Source organism: Pinus tabuliformis, chromosome 8 (genome assembly GCF_031772625.1).
Source record: "Pinus tabuliformis cultivar Carrire ecotype Pingquan chromosome 8, CPIR1, whole genome shotgun sequence".
NCBI lineage: Eukaryota > Viridiplantae > Streptophyta > Pinopsida > Pinales > Pinaceae > Pinus > Pinus tabuliformis.
The window spans coordinates 1,707,876,085-1,707,884,380 of record NC_142294.1 but is presented as its reverse complement, the minus strand read 5'-3'; positions in this window follow the sequence as shown (position 1 = coordinate 1,707,884,380).

Genomic DNA, 8,296 nt, shown 5'->3' with positions numbered 1-8,296 from the left:
ACCATGAACTGTGTGTTATCAATATGCACAAGGCAAAACACGTTTATCTTTATGCCAACAACAACGTCCTGATTTTAAACATATAAAAGAAGAGGAAAATAAATCTGAAACAAAAGGCTCCTTTTAGACCCAAACAGTCTTCTTTATTAGCACAATAAATCGAAAGTTGTTCTGCCCAAAAAAAGTCTTCCTCTCATCTCCGGAGGTAATACTTATGCAGAAGCAACTGACCCTCGATCTTCCCCTAACTTTGCACCTCCCTCCTCTTTTCAATATCCAATTAAAATATACAGGCCTCCAATCAAATGGTGAAGTGGCTAACCCGTAAAGGCCACATCTTCTGGAGCATTTCATTTCCTAGGGAAATGAATAGATGTTGATTGAAAGGACGAGGTGTGTGTATCATTTCTTCATGATAAGGCCCGAGACCGCATAACCTTCGGAACACACCGGTAACACGTTGAAACATGACCGCCAACGCCTAAAGCCAGATTTTAAGATAGAACACAACCTAGAGCCATACTTGATGCTTATGCATCTGCTCTTTGACCTTGCTTGCCTTCTCTCGGTCCTCGCCTGCAAAGATAACTAACATCAGCTATGCTTATGAAAATATGATAGAAATGCTTAAAAACTCATATCTTGCCTTCATTAAGACATTTATAACATCAAAAGGAACAAGTGTGAAAGAATCAGCCTGGTTTTCAAGTCATGCATTAATTAAGTCCGGAAGGCGTAAATCCGATTTACATTGAAAATCATCGCATAACACAAAACCGGATCTGAAATATGAACTTGAAATATTATAGACGAGAACCCATACCCTATCGGGTCCATGAAACACTATCGCATAGCATCGCGCCATGTGTTTAAGCTTTGGGCTCTGCCGATTGCAACTTGCAATTGGCCAGACCTGAAATATATATGTGTCGCAGTTCATAATCCCCTTGGGTCTGCCACATAAGATTTCCCTTTGAAAACCTCGACCACAACGTATTATCGCAATACATGGGAATACACGAGAAAACCCGCGGCTGACCATAAGGTTGGACTTGCAATATTATGCACCCGGGTCTAAATTTATGATCGGGTTCGCCACATCACATCATGCTTTATGTATATGCCATGGACTCTGCCAATTGTGATTGCGATAGGGGAAAGCAGACCCAAAATATATATAGTATGTTTAATGATCCCGGCGGGTCTACAATGTAAGACTTCCCTTTGAAAACCTAGACCTCAATACTTTATCGAAAAACATAGGAATACATGGGAAAACCCATGGCCGACCAGAAGGCCGGACTTCAAATAATATACCCCCAAGTCTATAATCATCGTCGGGTCTAGTAGATAGTGGTGTGCCTTATATATAAGCCCCAGACCCCACCAATTGCAATATGCGATGGGGCTCCAGACATTAAATATATATTGTGGTTAATAATTTCGTCGGGTCTGGTAGATCACGGTGCGCATTATATACAAGCCCTAGGACCCCGCCGATTGCAATATGTGATGGGGCTCTGGACCCATATATATATATATATATATATATATATATATATATATTATGGTTAATAATGTTGTTGGGTCCAGTGCCTCATGGTACATGTTGTGTGTCAATGTTGATTGCGATAAGTGAAAAAGGGTAAGTTATGCATGTTTTGCAAAGCATTCCTATTATAAAGAGTTATAATGGGAATAAAGATGTCATAGAAGGTTTTAAGGGTTGAAAAAGTCCCGATGAAGGATATGAATGAAGGGCTAGAAAGGGTTATAGATGAATCATGCGACAGAGATTTATTAAGGGGGGCTTAACCATGAGGAATTGAATATTTGACTTGGAAAAGATTTAAAATCCCTGGGATAAAATAGATCATTCGAAGAGGTGAAAGATCAAACTTCTAGGGGACCCATTCAAAATTGCTACCAGGGCAGGTTTTAATAGGGTGGTGGTTGTTACCACAATAAGACCCTACCCAGAAATGGTATGACTTGCCTTACCTGGCAATGGATGACGCCATTGATGCAGTACTTGATCAATGGATGGCAGAGTGGCATGCTACAATAGACTTGGTGGAGGGAAGGAGCAAGTCCGCCGTGCAGAGGAAGAAGGAGGAGGCCAAGCCAAATATGACTCAGCTGGTCGAAAAGTGAAATAAGGAGGCCACTTACAAGGCCCAGGTGGAGAGAGAGGCCACGTAACAGATAACACAACAGATAGGTGGGATAGAGCGAGGCTCTGACAAAGGCGTGAGCTCGCCTTCACATGAGCTAGTGGAGGAGATAGATGAGTAGCACGGTGCGGACCCGCAGGAGATGTCTACCACATCAAGCGCCAAAGGGAGCAGTAGAAAGGAGGGTCCAAGAATAAATCAAAGGCTACCAAGACATCACTGGACCCTATCACGCTAACAGAGGGTGATCTACATGACTTCAGTGACACGGTGCGAGATGTCACCACAGAGGCCCTGAAACAGTTTGAGCAATAGCAGCAGATAATCTTGGGGGATATCCAGACATGGTTTCAGGAGCTGCTGATCCACGTGTCTCAGGTTGGCACCATGTCTACCAGCCTTGCTATCGGCGCTTCAGCAGCTGCCGACATGCTACATGCAAATGCCTCCAACACAATTGTGCGGCCCGATGGAGCATTGACCATAGAGAATGAGGCTGACAGGCCCATTGTCAATGCCCTAAAGGGAGTAGGGTTGAATCTGGTAGTGCTCCCTGTTGAAGTGCCCCACCTCTTGCAGGTTGGAGTGATTGCAGAGCTAAGGGCCTGTGAGCACTGTACCCTCCAGGTGATTAGTGAACAATGGGTCAACAATGAGAAGATGGCACTACAACGAGACTCTTCATTCACCATTTTGACCAAGGCAACCAATTAGAACAAGCACATTATGCAGGTCGTCGAGGAGGCATGCCAAAAGGTCACAAAGTTGGTCATTCCTGAGGAGGAGCCAGTCGAGGTGCGCATCCACAAGCTGGCTATGGGGGTGAGTGACAGTCGTACTGAGATGGCGGGTGACCACTGTCACAGAAGCAGTAGTGGCGGAGGATAGTGGAGTAGCAGACTGCATGCAACTTTTTGAGCAGTTATTTGAGGTCTTGACAAGCTTGCAGGAGGACCCCAACATATAGCAACTACATGAATCGTGCGAGCTACAGTAGCACTACAATGCGGTGAAGGCCACAGCATGAACCGTTGCACTGACACAAAGACTAGCAAAGCCATAGGAGGCCAAGCAACTAAAAGTACAGGTGGATGCAGCATTGTACAAGGAAGCAGTGTTGAAGGCACGACTGAAGCCCTGGCTAGATGAGGCTTACATAATGATAGGATCTATTGAAGGCAAGCTTGTGACTCTGCAAGTGACTCAACAAAATCTTTAAGCCAGCAGTTCATCAACAATGACCGAGCAAATGGTCGAAGTCGCGAAGCAAGTGGCCGCAGAGTGCACAGCTGAGGTTGCGGTCATACGAGTTGAACTAGAAGGTATAGTGCAAATATCTTCGCTCCTACTGAGTGACTCGAGGGCGAGTCACTTGTGTTGGGGACCTGTTGGGAATAGAATCCCCTAAGGATAGTTTTGGGGCTAAAATCCCATATTTTGGGTCGAATTTTGTAATAAAATAGTAAAGTATCCACTTTTTGTGGTCGCAGAGCGCAAAGGTTTCATGAGTTATAAAGGGTTGTTCACCTTTATTTTTTAAGTAAAGTCAGCTGTAAAATATCTACCAATGGTTCGCGGACCATGGGATTGTATAAAAAGAGCTAAGTAAGTAAGCTGTAGGTAGTTCAGTAGTCAAGAAGATAGTGATAGCTCTGAAGTAAGAAGTCTAAGTTTTGGGTCATAGCTTAGGTAGAGGCTCTACAGCTGAGTGTGCAGAGGCCTAGGGTGGAAGTCCATAGCTGAGTGCGTGGACCCTTGCAATTGTGTACACAGGGTGGATAAGTCTGTAATCATCTAAGGATATCAATAAAGATAAGCATTCTATGAATTCTATGTCTTTGTTTCCTGTTAATGCATCTTGACATGTTATGTATGAATTTCATTTATAATTCTTATATGATGTGCGAATGTATGTAATTACGTTGGTTAAGTGAACGCAAGTAAGAACATCTGTTTACACGGTGCTAACTATGATTGTCTAATAAGATAAGTAAGACACTTAATCTAGTTTGGGAATCTGCACGGTACGCTTCCATAGCAGCATGAAAGTACCTAAGTCACAGGTTAGGGTTGCATGAAGGTCGACCATACCCTTTCGGGGAGGTACTGAAGGGTGGAATAAAGGGCTAGTCTAGAAAGCCCTAGCGCTAAGTGACCTGTGCGAAAGTATGAATAGAAGAAATAAACCGACATCATGACCATCTCAAGGTGCGGAAACTTGGTTCCAGCATCCCCCCATACTACTTCAGGTGAGACTTCGATCTGTGCTCCATGGGCTGATGTTGAAAGGGCCAGTAGTGTAGGGATTTGTTTGTCTAACTAACATTGAACACAAGCCAACAACAATATTTGGCCGATCCCACTCCTCTTTTGGGGGTTAAGTGCCTAACAATAAAGTCTTCTTGATTTCTAGTTCAGTGTCTTCTAGTCTAAGGGGCATGCTGGTCTAGGAGTGTTTCCTTTGATTGGGATAATTTTGTTGAGCCTCATATTTCTTCTATTTTACCTTTCCAAATAAGGGTCAAAGTTAATTCCATAAATCTCTATCGATGTGGCAGATGAAAGATCTTCTGCAAAATTATATGCTCCTCGACTTGAAAATATTTGGTTTCTCCAAAGTTGTTGGCAATTGATAGTCATTTTTTAACCTATGATCGAAGACATGGCAAATCTATGGATGTTCTTCCTCATTTTTCTATTAATTTAGGTGGAAATATTGTCTTAATCGATATGGTGGTGGTTGATCACCCTTTAGACTTTAATATGCTACTTGGGCATGATTATGTCTATGATATGAATGTTATGGTGTCTTCACTCTTTTGAGTGAGATATTTTCCTCATAGCGGAAGTATTGTCACTATTAATCAATTGGCATATGATAATCACCATCCTAATTTGAACTTAGTTTAGAATGCTCTTTGGTATGTTCCAAGTTTTCAAGTAGACATTTCCCCACCACGTGTGAACTATGTGGCATTATATGCTCAATTTCTTCTAAGAAGGATCCTTTGAATTATTATTTTCTTCTTGGGACTTGGCCCCAGTAGTTTATCGAGTGATTTCTGATATGGGGAATGGGACCCCTTACTTCCCTATTTTGATCCTTCTAGTTCTCATTATTTCATGGATGTTGAGATTCCTTCGCAGGAGGAGATTTTTGAATCCATGAGTTTTAGCTACCAAAAGAGTCCTTGGCCTGAGTCTCACAAGGAGCTTAAACTAAAGAAATGTTATGCGTAAGCCGAAAACACACGTGGTTCCCTATACCATATTGTATATATAAGGTACACATTTTCAAGTTTTGCATTCTATAACACAAGATTTTATCTAAATTTTATATATGTGATGTATTAACTTCCTACCTAGTGTTCCTAATTATGTCTATAAAACTTTGAAGACTTATCCTTTTTGTATTTTTATGGTTGATCCGCTCTTATAATTATTGGGTCTTGAAACTGACATATAGGTTAGATTCGTCACCTTCATTGTGCATTATCAGTTTCCTTTTCCATTTTGGCCTTAGGATTGACCCCACCAAGATGCGACATGGAACCTTCTCACTGCTTAGAAGTTTCATAACTTGTGTGGTAGGATCCTGCCTTATCATGTGCACCCTAGATAGTACCTTTTTTTTACTTGGCACCCATGTTGAACCTTTGTTCTTAGGCTCAGGAGTCCTCTTTTGTCCCGCCTTGACTTCACATTGAATTTGCATTCTTCTTCTTCATTGCTTTTATTTTGGCTTTATACCCTAGAGGCTCCCATGTGTTAGGTTGTAATATTGCATTTCATATTGACTACTTATACCTCTTTTGGCCTTAATTCGGCTTCATTTTGAATCACGTATAAGCCACTTTTGACCATGAATTTTCTACAATTTCGAGCCATGTATTCATTAGCCTTTGTGACTTGACACCTTTTTCTTTGGAGGGAACATACCCTGAGTGTAGATGACCAACATTTTCCACCTTGCATTGAGCATAGGAGTGTTCCATTCCCAAGAACTAGTGCATGTGACCTTGAAACTCGTTCTCTTCATCGTACTATATGCATATTTTTATTCCTTTCTAGGCTTTAAATATGGAAAAGAAAAAAAAAATATTATTCCAAAAAGAGCAAGAATGAGACAATTTCTTAATTATTTGATGGTAGCGAGAGTCAGTTGTGTCACCCTTGAACAAAGGACTTAAAATGAGTCTTTCCTCCATCAGGATGGGACTTAGTTTAAATTTAGGGAAGCCATAACCTTGTTCTTGACTCAGTCCTCCTTTGATTGGTTATCTCTTCCAATCATGTGTAGAGTTTGTTAATGCCTACTGCATTGCAAACTAAAGTTATCTTATGCTGCCATAAAGTCACATCAAGTCATGCTTTTTGCAAGGGAAGTAAACCTGTTGTCAGCCATTTTGCAGTGTCTCTTTACTCATTTCTATCAACCATACTCAGTCTGTCAAGTTATTCCTAGTATCATATCAGTGACATCGTCCTTCCCTGTCGCTAGTTAAGAAGGTCCCCATTCTCTTCTTACTAGTGGGTCTGCTCTTATTGACTACAACAAATTTCTCTAAGAGTAGACCTAAAGTTTCACCCTAGCCCTATTTACATCATTGATAGGTGACCTTGTGCTCAACATCGATAAGTATTATGGATATTTGACTTAGTAGTTTCCCTTGTGTTTGACGTAAGCTGACATTATTACACATTGGAATTTGTGTAGTACCTTAGATTCCATTTGACTCTATTGGTGGATTCCTCACCTCTGTGTCATCTTTCATTATTGGTCGGTTCAAAGAATTTTTGTCATGCACTAGCCACATCTTATGTATGCCAGAAATGTACTTTGGAATGGTTACTTCATCTCTCTTCATACGATTTCTTCCAAATTATTGGCCTGCGGGTTACACTCATGCTGGTTGATGTAGGATTCCTTAATGCCTTCCTTCCAATAGATCTTTTCCCATCGACTCCAATTCATTTCTCTGGGAACAAGGTCTAGGGTCATTTTTTAGTACCTTAGGGTTTGCAGTCATTAGTGGCAAACTCCTTCGCTATCGACAGTGAGAATACATCAATGTCTTCTGATTGGTAGATTCTTTCAAGTGTTTAAATTCAACACATGTATTCACATTTGTTAGATTCTACTGGGGTATCTTGACACTCATTATCATTATTTGTGAGTTGTATCATGTTTTTTAATGATATACATCAATGACCAGTAATCAAACAATTTCTCACACAGTCAACTTCAGCTCATTTATTCCCATATTGTAGAAATGTACCATATGTGTTTCGTGAAGACCTTAGGTTGTGTCAACATATTGGTTCAGTTGACATCTCCTTTAGTTTTCTGCTAGTGACACCTCCCACCTTTATATGTTGCAGTCCTTCATAGTAGCATATTATATGTTGACATCCGAGTTTAAGCAATACCACCATTACACCTATATGACTTGGTACTTTTATGAGGATTAATTATGAAACATCATTGATCAGACAATCTTCTAGCATCATTGATCGAATATTATTCTATATGTGATATTGAGACATAGCTTTGTTGTGTTCCTTCATGGTTGTGATATGATGATCCATTATGTATTCTTCAGCTCCTTCTATACACTTATGTATACATTTTCCATCTTCTTTCTACGTGATCAGTGGACATGCTTTTTTACTTTTGAGCATAGGTATGTCTGCCTCAAACTTGAGTTTTCTTTCTAAATCCTTCCATAGGTATTCGATGGGCTAGAATCTAGTGACCTCATCCCATGTCTTCGGATGAATCTTCTCTCTATAATTAATATATTTTGGCCATCATGTACCCCTTATGTCCTCATATATTAGGGGCATTTGTGATTGCATCATTTAGCACTCATGTAGACTTGATGCTCTTTTATGACCCTGGGCAGTCTCTTTTCCCGTACATACTTGATCTTATAAAAACAATATTTAAAAATCCATACACAACTCTTCCCACACTAAATCACATACATGCGTGGGTCCTATAACATTCCACCCATGTATACCTTTTAAAATATGAAAAAATAAAATAAAATGCTATTTTTCGGGTGGGGTTTAAGGGTTTTACCGAGAGCCCACATACGCGAGCTCATGGCATAACTATA